General features: G+C 37.2%; 1 protein-coding gene and 1 pseudogene across 3 annotated transcripts in view; one reads left to right on the top strand and one right to left on the bottom strand.

Annotated features, from left to right (window-relative positions):
• AGTR1 (angiotensin II receptor type 1) overlaps positions 1-1,185 on the bottom strand; it is a 45,767-nt gene extending 44,582 nt beyond the window's left edge. For 2 of the 3 annotated variants that reach the window (XM_023215386.1, XM_023215387.1), the window contains exon 1: positions 930-1,185. The gene's annotated coding sequence lies outside the window, so the exon portion shown is untranslated. Of the gene's footprint in view, positions 1-907 lie in introns of all 3 variants that reach the window. The other variant, XM_023215390.1, reaches the window with a different exon arrangement.
• A 1,580-nt stretch (positions 1,186-2,765) lies between these two features.
• LOC111544752 lies at positions 2,766-2,993 on the top strand (annotated as a pseudogene).
• Positions 2,994-13,274: the final 10,281 nt, after the last annotated feature.

The following is a 13,274-nucleotide window of genomic DNA, read 5'->3' as shown; positions in this document are numbered from 1 at the left end:
TATTAGTAAACAAAGAGAAGAGGCCCAGGTGAGCTCAATAGCCAGGTCACAAATGGTTGCCCCAAAAAACGGTGAAGAAGGAGACACTTTGGCGAAGAATTTCTGAGGTCTTCAGGAGACTATAACAGGCTGGCACTGTGGAGATGTTTACCTGGACATTTAACAAAATCGGAGGATGGAGTTGGGTGCCGGGCAGTGGCCAGCCAGAGGCTCTGTTTAGTCCTGTGAAACAGAAGACCTTTTGCTAAAATCCTGTCTCAGTTACACATATGCATTGGCTGAGGCTGTAGGGATTGGGGTGTGGAGACATCTTGCTTCTCCTTCCTCAGTTTGATCATTCAAAGAGCATCTGGGAACCCTGAGGGTGGGAGAGTTTGGCCCAGGTTGGAGGATGTCCCGTGTCTAGGACCCACCGCTATGGTTTGCAGGGAGAGAGCTAAGGGGAGGTGAGCAGCGCAGGGACATCGTCTGGGAAGCAGAGGGCGGGGATGGGGACACTCTTAACTTCACCTCAAAAGTAGCACAACTTTTAAACTAACGCCTTGCAGAGTCGTATGGGTTTCCGACTCAGATGATGGCTAAAAGACAAGAGTTAACTAAAAGCCTCAGGAAGAAAGTTTATTGAGTTGCATCTTATTTCTGTAAATTTCTTGCTTACAGTAGGAAAAGTTTGGTCAAAATGGATTGAGAATTTCGAGGCACGTGGCAAACAAATCTACCTTGTTCCCTCCCGTTCCAGAAGCCCCTCACCTGATCTGGTGAAGTGTGGCCAGCTCCAGGGGCAGGCGTTGACCAGAACTACGGTCGCTCTTTCCTTGGTCCCAGAGAGCTTCCCAGTATTGAGCCAGCAGTTAGGACACCGTGACATGAAACTTAGCACCCCACCCCTGAAGTCTCCCAAGCGTGCCTGGCGGTCCGCGCGGACTCACCCGCGCCCCGGGCGCTGCGTCACGTCCCGCTGAGGGCCGGCTGCGCTGGTGCGGTCTCCCGCCCGCCGCCTCGGCGTCCCGGCTGTGCGCCCTCACTCGCTGGGTCCGCTCCAGCAGCTCCCCATCGATCACTGCCGCGGCCCGGCAGAGCTGCTAGCGGCGTGCCGGTCCAGACGCCCTGTCACTCGCTGCTGCCTGGGGTCCTGGCTGTCAGGAGCTGGAATCATCGGCGAGGAGGCAGCTCCGAATTTATAGTGAGGGGCGTTGCTGCTGCTTGGGTTCCGGGGACGAGGCTCTGTTTTGCATTCCCTCCTCCTTCGCCCCGCCCCGGGAGACCCTCCCGGCCCAACCTCCTCCCTCTCAGGATACTGACGGCAGCAAGGATGGTGCCACAGTCGTCCCCTGTCAACTATCAGATCAGCGCTCACCTGGCCCCGAACCCCGCCTAGCAAGGGGTCATGAGGGACAGCGAGCTGCGGGTACAGGAGTATCATTTCCTGCAGAGATTAATGTTCTTCAACATTTTTTTTTTTTTTTTTTTCTGAACTTGGAAAACTTTTAAGGACGAATTAGAGAACTTCTTTCTCTTTCCTATGAGTAATTCGAACTTTGGTAATACTGTTGTGGATCATAGATTACATGGATTAATTCCAGGGTTATGAAATTAAAGGGTGAGCACTCATTTCTTCCTATTGGACATGCTACCCAAGTTGCATTTTAAAAAATGTATTGAAAAAACCCAATAAATATTTAAAGAAGAAGTAATATCAATTCTTCACAAACTCTTTCAAAAAATAGAAGAGTAAGGATGATTTCCCAACTCATGCTATGAGGCCAGTATCACCCTGATAACGAAACCAGATAAAGACATCACGAGAAGACTACAGATCAATATTTCTTATGAGTATAGATAAAAATTCTCAACAAAATGCTGGCAAATTGAATCCAATAACATATGAAAGGGACTACACACCATGGTCAAGTGAGGTTGATGCCAGAAAGTAAGATTAGATTAGTTTACCAAAAATCAATTAATGTTTGATAGGTGAGTAGGGTGACTATAGTTTACAGTAATCTATTGTATATGTCAGAGTAGCTAGGAGAAAATAATTTGAATGTTTCTAGCATAAAGAAAAGACAAATATTTAAGGTGATGGATATCCCAATTGCACTGATTTGATCTTTACAAATTTTATGAATGCATTAAATTATTGCATGTACCTAAAAAATGTACATCTATTGTGTATCAATAAAAATGAAATTAAAGAAGTAAAAAACAAGAATAAAGGACAAAACCTACATGATTGTCTAAAATTTTTTTCAAAAACTATTGGATAAAATTCAACACTTTTTCATGCTAACACTCAACAAACTAGGAATAGAAACTTCCTCAAACTGTAAAGTTTATTTATGAAAAACTTAACTAATATCACACATAATATTGAAAAACAACGTTTTTATGTCTAAGATCAGGAACAAGACAATATATCTAGTCTTCCCATTTCTATTTAACTTTGTACTAAAGATTCTAGTGAGGGCAATTGGACAAGAAAAAAAGATAACTGGCATCCAGATTAGAAAGAAAGTAAAACAATTTCTATTTGTAGATGACGTGATTTTGTTTTAAAAAGCCCTAAATAATCAATTAATTAACTATTAGAACTAAGAAACAAGTTGAGCAAGCTTTTAGAATACAAGATCAATATACAAAAATCAGTTGTATTTCTATACACTAGCAATAAACAATCAACAAATGGAATTAAGAAAACAATTCCACTGTTTGCTTCTCACTACTTGCTGTGTGGGTCTGTGTCCTCTCCCGCCCGACATGCTGCCATGCCTCAAAAAGTTAAGGAAATCAAGGACTTTCTGCTTACAGCCAGGTGAAAGGATGCCACATCTGCCAAGGTCAAGAAAAATAAGGATAATGTGAAGTTTAAAGTTTGATGCAGCAGATACCTTCATACATTAGTCATCACAGACAAAGAGAAGGCAGAGAAACTGAAGCAGTTCTGGTACCCTGGTTTGTTAGAGAAAGAGATGAAATCAGACACGCTGATTTGAACTGTGTTAAAAATTTAAAAATTCAAAGATAAAAACAATTTTACTTACTATAGATCAAAAGAGTAAAAATACTAAGAAATGGCCAGGCGCAGTGGCTCACTCCTATAATCTCAGCACTTTGGGAGGCCGAGGCAGGCGATTCACGAGGTCAGGAATTTGAGACCAGCCTGGCCAACATGATGAAACCTCGTCTCTACAAAAAATACAGAAAAAAAAAAAAAAAAAAAAAAATAGCTGGGCGTCGTGGCGCATGCCTGTAGTCCCAGCTACTCAGGAGGAGGAGGCTGAGGCAGAAGAATCACTTGAACCGGGGAGGCGGAGGTTGCAGTGAGCTGAGATTGTGCCACTGCTCTCCAACCTGGGTGACAAAGTGAGACTCCATCTCAAACAAACAAACAAACAAAAAACCCCTAAAAAATAAATTTAACAAAAGGGTATAAAACTTATACCCTGAAAGCAAACAAACAAAAAAGAATTGTTGAAATAAAGTAGACCTAAATAAATGGAATGACATTCCATGTTCTTGGATTAGAAGATTTAATATTGTTACAATGGCATTAATCTTCAAATGATCTACAGTTTAAACAAAATCTCTATCAAAACCCAGCAAGCTTTTATTGCAGACATGAATGGAGTTATCCTAAAAACATGTGGCAGTGTGAGGGACCCAGAATAGTCAAGACAATTCTGAAAAAGAACAAACTTACCAATTTCAATATTTACTATAAAATTACAATAAACAAGACAGTGTGGAACTGGCATAGGAATAGATAGAAAGATCAATGGAACAGAATTGTGTCCACAAACTAACCCTTACATGTATGAGCCACTAATTTTTTTGATAAGGGTTGAAAAAATGTAGATGAGTAATCTTTTAAACAAATGGTACTGGAATAATTGGATATCTACACACAGAAGAATGAAGTTGGACTCCTTATAATACCACACGTAAAAATTAAGTCAAAATGGATCATAGACCCAAGCTTAAGAGAAAAATTATAAAACTCTAAATAGAAAACATAGGAGTAAACCTTTGTGACCTTGGGTTATGCAAAGCCATCTTAGATACAACTCCAAAAGCATAAGAAATACAAGAAAAAGTAGGTAAATTGGATTTCATCAATATTAACAGCATCTGTACTTCCAAGGGTATCAAGAAAGTGAAAAGAAAAAGCCAAGAATGTGTGAAGATATTTGCAAATTATATATCTGATAAGGACTTGTGTTCAGAACATATAAAGATAATAAAACACATATAAAGATAATAAGAAAAACCATTAAAAATGGGCAAAGGATCTAAATGTACATTTCTCTAAAGAAGGTAGACAAGCACATTAAAAACCTCAACATTATTAGCCAGCAGGAAAATGCAACTCAAAGGAACAACTAGGTATGATTTTATGTCTACTAGGACAGCTATAATAAAAAAGTCAAATAGTAACAAGTGTTGTCCAGAATGTGGAGAAATTGGATCCCTCATACATTGTTGGTGGGAATATAAAATAGTACAGCCACTTTGTTGAGTGTTAGCATGAAAAAGTGTTGAATTTTATCCAACTTTGGAAAACAGTGACACTTTGGAAAACAGTGACAATTCTTCAAAATGTTAAACATAGAGTTACCAGATGGCTCAGCAATTCCATTCCTAGGTATATACTCATGAGAAATGAAAACATAAGTCCACACAAAAATGTAGACATGAAAATTCATATCAGCATTATTCATAATAGCCCCAAAGCAGAAATAAGTCAAAGATCTATCAACTGATAAATAGATAAAATGTAATATCTCCATACCATGAGATACTGTTTGGCAATAAAAGGGAATAAAGTATATGTTACAAATGGAAGTACCTTGAAAACCTTGTACTAAGTGAAAGAAGCCAGTCACAAAAGAACACATATGATTCCATTTATATGAAATATTCAGGAGTGACATAACTAGAGAATTTTGGTTGCCTAGGCTGAGAGTGGAGGGGTAGGAAGGAATGGTAGTGTCTGCTAATTGGAAGGTGATAAAAAATTGTACATTTGATTATGGTGATCATTACACAACTTTGAAAACATGCAAAAAATAATTGAACTGTACATCTTTGTTAAAAGACAAACCTAGTCAAATTAAATTTAACAGTGTTTAATTGAGCAAAGAATGATGTCCAAATTGGGTAGCCCCTCAACTGCAATAGGTTCAGAGAGACTCCAGCGCTGCCTCGTGGTTAAAAAAGATTTATGGGCAGGAAAAGAAAAGTGATGTACAGAAGACAAAAATGAGGTACAGAAACAGAATTGGTTACAATTTGGCATTTGCCTTATTTGAACACAGTTTGAACAACTGGCCACCTTAGGTATGCTTAAACTCTGTGATTGGCATAAGAGTAGGTTAGAGTCTTTTCAACACACAGTTAGGTTACAGTTCACTACATACTGAGAAACTTCTAGGCCAAATTTAGAATATGTAAGGAAGCAGCTTTAGGATAGACTTAATTTAATTCTTTAAATGGGTGATTTATATGTAGATTTATATGTAGATTATATATAAATAAAGCTATTTTAGAAAGGTAAAATATGAAATTTGTGTAGATGAGTAAAGACATGAATGTATGACTTTTGTTTCTTGCTTCCAAGTTTCTGAAGAAAGAAGAGGGGCTCAGTTCCTATCTTTCATGCCCTCCTCTGCAATGGCTAACACCTCTGTGCTAGACAACATTGTGGATCAGGAACATAATATAAATTATGATTAATTAAAACCTATTTTTAAAATAAAGGATTTTATTTAGCAACATACCATATGTTGAAATGACTTATATGTTTTGAATTTTCATAAAATTAAAAATGGCAAATTTACTCAAATATAATCAAGCATGTAGTAAGCATAGGTTTCTGCAGGGGAACTTTCTCAGAATGCAAACCTGAGGAAGACATGGCTCCTGAGTCCTGAGTGTGGTGACCCAGGAGGGTTAGCATCCCCTTCTCCACTAGATTGTGCCTCTGAGACATGGCTGTCTTATCAGTTCACTGTATTCCTGGGCTAAGAATCCCCACAAACACCGACAAATTTCTCTGATATAAGACTGACTTTTAGTTCACATGAGAACTCTGTCTTGGAGGAAATGTTATTTGAAATGGGTCCTGAAGGATAGATAGCATTATTTGAACTGAGGAACAAGGAAACAGCCTATGTAAAAGTACCATGGCAACAAAGTGTCATTTGTGTGGGAACAGATTGTTACTGAATTTCTCTAGAGTACATAATTAATAATGACTTATCATTTACTGGATGCTTACTATATACATCAGGCATCTTATTAAGCTTTTCATATCTATTAACCTAATTAATCATTATAGCAAATCTGTATATAGAAGTTACAGATTTTACAGATGAGGAAGGTAAGGTACAGAAATTAAGCTACCCAAGGTTACATGGTTTGTAAGAGGCAGAGACAAGAGTCCAGGTTCTCTGGCATAAAAGGCCATGCATTTGCTATAAGAGGGAGTGGTAGAAAGAGCTAGAAAGATGGATTATCATGAATGTGGAGCTCAGAAGTTTGTAGAGAGGTTTGAACTTAATTTGGTTCTTGAGGAATGGCTGAGGCTTATGAGTGAGGACAGGCATGATGTGTAGGGTGGATTAGAGTGTGGAGATGTTAGAAGTAGGAACACTGTTAAGTGGACCAGGCTAGATGTTAGAAGTAGGAACACTGTTTGTGTGGACCACACACAAAACCCACGCCAGTGAAATTAGGATGAGAGACAGTGTCAAGACAGAATACAGAGAATTTACAAAAATAACTGGGGGTTTGGGGTAGGGGTTCACTGAGCTTGTAAGAGGCAGCTGATCAGCTTCATCTACTGAAGAACCTTGCACAGATGTCACACTGGCCATATTGGAAGAGAAATGGGCCTCCTTTGGAGAGCTTCAAGGTATTTACTTTGTTGTTGATTTTTTTCTTGGTGAGAATGCTTGGTTTTTAGTTTAAATGGCTAGAAAAGATATACACAGGTTTTGGTGGCTTTTAAAGATTTGCATTTATATTCAAGACCAGGGTAACCAGGAATTAGATGTGAAAGTCTCCCATTAGGGGAGAGAGCACTGGAATCAAGAGATGAGTGGCGTGGTAGGGAACTGAGAAGGAGGCAGGGGTGGCTGCAGGAATGAACCTTCCAAGAAGCTTGGCAGTGAAGAGAGGGCATGATGGAATCAGAAAATAGAGAAAGGGTGAAGCTACAGCGAGATTCTATGAACTTTTTATGGGATTCTGGGCATTTTTATTGCCTTTCAGCATTGATGTCCTAGCCTTGGAGTATTCTGTTTTAAATAGACAACACTTTCTTGGACGTGACATCTCCCTTCGTAACGTGCCTGCTAGAAGTCAAGAACCCACAGTGTTAGTGTTTCTTTTGGTTTTACGTAACATCTTCCTGTTTATAAAGTTTTCAGTCATCTCTCCTGGGTTATTTACTTAGCAGATGTTTATTGAGCTTCTTTGTATTTCATGCTATGCTAAGTGATGAGGGAACAGAGATAAAAGTCACTGCTGGTCTGCACTGAGAGGAGACTCACAACATCCAACTCTCCTATATGGTGTAAAGCTTGTCCTAGGCATTCATTTATTTCTCTGATCAGTTTTGAAATTGGACTCTTTGTGAGACTTACCTCATACCATCACAGATATTTGAAACCATTTATCACAAGTCCTTTGTAGAAAAGCCAGAAGTGAGTGACAACCAAAATCTAGAATCTGTGACTGAAAATAGAAAATGCTCCTCTGAGTATTAAGATTCAGGGGATCTTTATATTTTTGAACCTATTTACTGCTGAAAATTCCTAACCATAGTCACTTCTATACTAAATTTCAACTTGGTTTTAGAAATAACCATAGTACGCCAGGCACGGTGCCTTATGCCTGTAATCCCAGCACTTTGGGAGGTTGAGGCAGGCAGATCACGAGGTCAGGAGATCAAGACCATCTTGACCAACATGGTGAAACCCTGTGCCTACTAAAATACAAAAAAATTTAGCTGGTCGTGGTTTTGCACACCTGTAGTCCCAGCTACTCGGGAGGCTGAGGCAGGGGAATCACTGGAACCTGAGAGGCGGAGGTTGCAGTTAGCCGAAATCGTGCCACTGCACTCCAGCCTGGATGACAGAGCGAGACTCCATCTCAACTTAAAAAAAAAAAAAAAAATTACCACAGTGGAGTTTTGAAGACTGTAAATTTCTTAGAGAGTCAACTATGTTGGTAAAACTTCTTGAAAGGGCGGGGTTTGATCTCAGAGATGTTATATTATCAGAAACAAGCAGATGAGAAGAAAATGATGGTATCATTACTATTGTAATGAATTGGCTGAGTAATGGTATGTTTTAAACCCTGGACTTTTCTACTGCAGTTACACATTGGTCCTACACAAAAAGGTGTGCCTTAGAATTGTGGCTAGAGGCAGGGATTTGAAATTCAGCTTTGCTGTTGTTCACCCGGTACACTTAGACAAGTTACCACTGTGATAATGGATTTTAATATAAAGGGCAATAATGTTCCCTAAACATTTGCCAGGGCTAAGGAAAAGAGTATATGTGAAAGCTTCAGACACTGTCTGGCACATAGTAAGTGCTTAATGGATACTAGCCAGTTTTATTGAGAAGCAGGCAATTGTGCAGCCAGGTCAGGAATACACTGGCTTTTTGATACTTTTTAAAAAGGGATAAAACATCTTGGTATCTTTCTGATTATTTTGTTTCTAGTATCAAAATTATTAAATTTTGATATAATTGCAGTCCTGATGGTATGGACTCAAGTACAGGCTTTTTCTTTCACTCTCTCCCCTCTGTATGTGCCACGTGAGGCAGGATTGGATGGTGCTGTCACTGTGTAGCTGGAAGTGTGAACACACAGCTCAAGGGAAGCCAGGCTGTTGAAATGCTAGATGAGCAAAGACAGTGCCTCAGAACCCCACTTCTGCTGAGGCCAGGGCTTGGCTGGTATCAGATTCTAGATCACCTACCAAAGGCCCGACTCAAAATATCATTCTGGAAAAAAACTTGACAGGACATGCAAAAGAAATGCAGTGTATAATAAACATGAAAAAAGTTTACTCTTTCTAATAATGAAAATGTAATTTAAAGTAACAAGGTAAAATTACTCATCAGTAAAATTGACCAAGATTAAAAAGAAAAGATGATCATACCAGAATTCAGTTTTTGCAAGAATGTGGGGAAGTTTGTACTCTCATGCACACACATACACACACACGTATATATATGTGTGTGTATATATATGTATATACATGCGTGTATATATACACACACATATAGATGTATATATTCATATACACACATATACCCACACACAAGTATATGTGTGTGTGTATTTGTAGGATTGCTGCATATCCTCATCAACCAGGAACTTATTCTAAATAATAATAATGGATATGAGCAAAGATTTATATACAAGAATGTTATTTACATTGCTATGCATAATAGCACATAATTGGAAACAAACTTAATATCTCTCAAGTAGAGGGTTGGTTATAATACATCTAGAATGGAACTTAACCACTAAAAGTAATGCAATGGATATTTAAGTATATGGGAAGTGTTCATGATATGAGAATCAGTGAAAAATCAGTTTATAGAACAATATGTAAACTGCTATCCAAATTATGTAAAACGTCACAAAAACACATACACATAGAAAAAGACTGGATGTGTATTTCCTAAAATCCTTACAGTGGTTATTCCTGAATATAGGTACTATGGCTAATTTGAAATTACGTTTTCTTTTTTCTGCTTGGTTATATTGTCTAAATTTTATATAACAATTTTATCACTATAAAAAATAAGCAGAATGAACAAGGGGGCAGGGAACTTAAGACAGGATCTGCTTGGAAAGCAAGGACCATTGAGGGGAATTTTTGTTGACAGCTTTTGCTGACACTAAACTTGAAGGCCCAACGGCTTCAACCTTGTAAGTGTGCCTGTATCTGTATTTTAGGGCATTCCTCTGGTTTTGAGTATGCAACTGGTTCTCCCAAATTTTATGTCATTTCATAAAATTTCAGCTGGTATTTATGTGAGAAAGGGTATTATATACATATGTAAATATTTATCATGTTCAGGTTTCTTTCTAAGTGGAGTCCATCATAGTCAAGAGATGCTGAGAGAATCGAGCCAGGCTTTTGAGATGGATGCTGTGGCAGACAGCAATGTTAACCTAGTCTATCACTGTGTGTTCTATGGCTTTTTTTGGTCTCAGAGAAAGCAGAGGGTTAGACTGATCATATTTTATTATTGTATGTAATATTGTATTATAAGCTACTATGTAGCTTACAAATGAATTCATTACACAGCCACTGGGGATTATAAATGGGAACTCATGCAAATGTCTACTTATATTACTTATGATGAAAAAAAGAACATTTTCTATATTTCTGTTGTTTTAATTTTTTCTAAGAATATCATTAAGCTTTATGAGTTTAAATTTACAAGGAGAGTTTATTTTTGATTCCAATTTCCATCACTCTTCCCTGCTTTAAAAATTTTTACCCATACTACTAAATTCTCTCAGAGATACCTTTCATATCTTTTCAATTTTTTTCTTTCATCCTTTTGCCCAGGCTGACCCATTGTTTAGATTATCTTCCAGCTTTTGCTGTTTGAGAAACTTGCCTATCCTTAAAGACTCAGATCAAATGCCAGTTTCCTAATTTTCCTGATCACATCTGCCAGAAGTCACTACTTTCTCCTTTGAACTTACATCTTGTTTTTGAAAATAAAAAAGTAGCATTATTTTATGGGAAGAAATGTTAACAAGGACTTCAGAGACCTAGGATCCTTTTTCCTTTCTCTCAAGAGGCACCAATGGAGCTTGGTCAAAATGAAAATTGTCCAAGATACTAAAATATCTTTACATCTAGATATCTCCTGGAACTTAAAATAAGGGATTTCCAATATCCTGTTTTCTAGTTGTGTGAACTTGGGCAAGTTATTTGACACCTCTGTGCTTCAGTTTAATCATCAATAAAATGTGGATAGTGATAGCACCTAACTCAATGTGAATGAGGATTAAATGAAGTAAAGCAAATAGAACTGTGCTTGACTTGTAGTTAGAGATCAATACATGTTAGCCATTTTTATTAACTCCAATAATTCTACATGTGTGTTATCCAAATATTTAAATTCAGTCACTAAGAAATCCTTTTGATAAGATAGGAATCTATCTTACTCAATACACTTTATCAAAATTTATATCTCTGCTTTTAGTAGTTTTACAAGGATATAAAGAGATGAATATGACAAAAACAAACAAAAAACAAACAAACAAAATAAACAGTATTGCTGAACATTCTTTACTAGGGCATGTTTATAATGTTTATAGCCTCACTAGTATAACTGTGTTTTACAGGTCTGTGTATTATAATGAAGGCCTACTTGGGTGATTTATTTCAAAGTCCATATAGTATACTGTTAGAAATGGATATGTAGAGTGAGTAAACAACGACTTTATCCCTCTTATTTTCTACCTCTTACAGATATAACCTCTTAAAAAACTAAGTTATAAACTTCACAGATCATTAATCAGGCAGGATTTCTACTATTTCTTATTACCTTTATTTATAGAAATAGAGAATGAACATTAGCAAGGTTCTATAAACTTATTAGGGCAGAAGGCTATTTTAAATATTATCCAGTAAGCTGGTAGATATGATAAAATTTGTAGAGGATTAGAATAATCTAAAAGGGTAAAATGTATTATTCTAAATTATGTTTTGCTTTAACTATGAGTTAAAAATGTTTTAAATTACATAAATGTTCATGAGGAAAGAGGAGAAAACTAACAGAAAAAAGCTATTTTTAACATTAGAGATGAAGGCAGATATAGTAAATAAAGATGTATCACATTTGTATTAAATTAATTTCACTTTCTAAAAAAGGCAAGGTTACTATATTCACCAATAAAAATGTTGATAGATGATAGGAAAAGAATTACAAAATAAAATTCTCAACAGGATGGTTTTTATATTGAGTATTTTAAATTTATGAACATCATTGTTGATAACCATCAAATACATATATCATACTTTGTATAAAGGAACTAATGTACCTGAGAGTTGTACCAATTAGTTAAATATTTAACTTTAAGAGAAGAAAGCTTTATATAATAAATGAAGGTGCTGAATAATGAAGTATCAGGGAAGAAATAGGAAGATATTTAAGATGATAAACAGTATATATTTTGGCCCGTATAAAGCATCAACAGACCTTGAAATTGAACATTTTAGAAAAATGGCTGGCATTTGAAAAATTGTGTTTGAATTTAACTGACTGAGGAACAATAAGAAAGGCAGGCTGTCCCAATTATAGTTATATTTCCATTGTGTCATTACAGGAAAACCCAAATATTTTCCACCATATTTCTTATTTTGCTTCAGTTTTGGTGGGTGGCCCCTTCTTTATTGTCAAACAAATTAGTCACACAATTATGCTGGCTGTCCTTTACCCACTACAGAGGTCATGATAGCAGACTGTCCACTTGGCCAACACTTCTTTGGCACTCAGCCACCTTGAGAATGCCCCTGTTGCCCAGGGCTCACTCCCGCCTCTGCTGGTTGAGCTGCATGATTCCTGATCCAAGCAGAAGGTTCCTCTCTCATAAGTAAGTGGTAGCATGTATTTCTAGAGAGGAGATGCTTATAGGTGACCTGAGCTCCATTATGTTAGAGACAGCCCTTAATGTGTGAAGCTTCCTCTGGCCCATTTAGATAATCTTTAACTTCCCTTTGTCCAAATACTTTTAAAGACTTTGCTTTGAGTTCTTATACATAATCAAATTATCTTTAGAAAAGTAAAACTTGCTGTACCACCTATAGCCCCCTGGATTGCTAATAGCTGTCATCTTTTTAGGACTTGATTTATGCTGGTTTACATGCTGGAGGCACTCACAGAGACAGTCATATCTGGCTGGCTTGAAAAGCATGTATTAGCAACATTTATGCAACTATTTTTTGGGAGGTGGGCTAAGATTATTTAAGTAATATCAGTTGCACTCATATGCACCACTCAGAGTCCAGTGGTGGAGGCATCATTGGATTGGAAGGTGTCTTCTGAATAGGAAGGTTTTTAAATAAAATAATGTCTTTTGTAGTGTATGAGCCAAAAGTTAATTTTATATAAATGAACCTCACAGGATTATTTTAATTTATGATGCTTTTTCACATGGCTATTGATATAATTTAAAATAGACAAATTCAGGTTCCTTGGGCTGACTCTGCTTGTTCTCACAGTTTC

The sequence above is a fragment of the Piliocolobus tephrosceles genome, chromosome 2 (genome assembly GCF_002776525.5).
Source record: "Piliocolobus tephrosceles isolate RC106 chromosome 2, ASM277652v3, whole genome shotgun sequence".
NCBI lineage: Eukaryota > Metazoa > Chordata > Mammalia > Primates > Cercopithecidae > Piliocolobus > Piliocolobus tephrosceles.
This window is presented reverse-complemented; position numbering and strand designations above follow the sequence as displayed.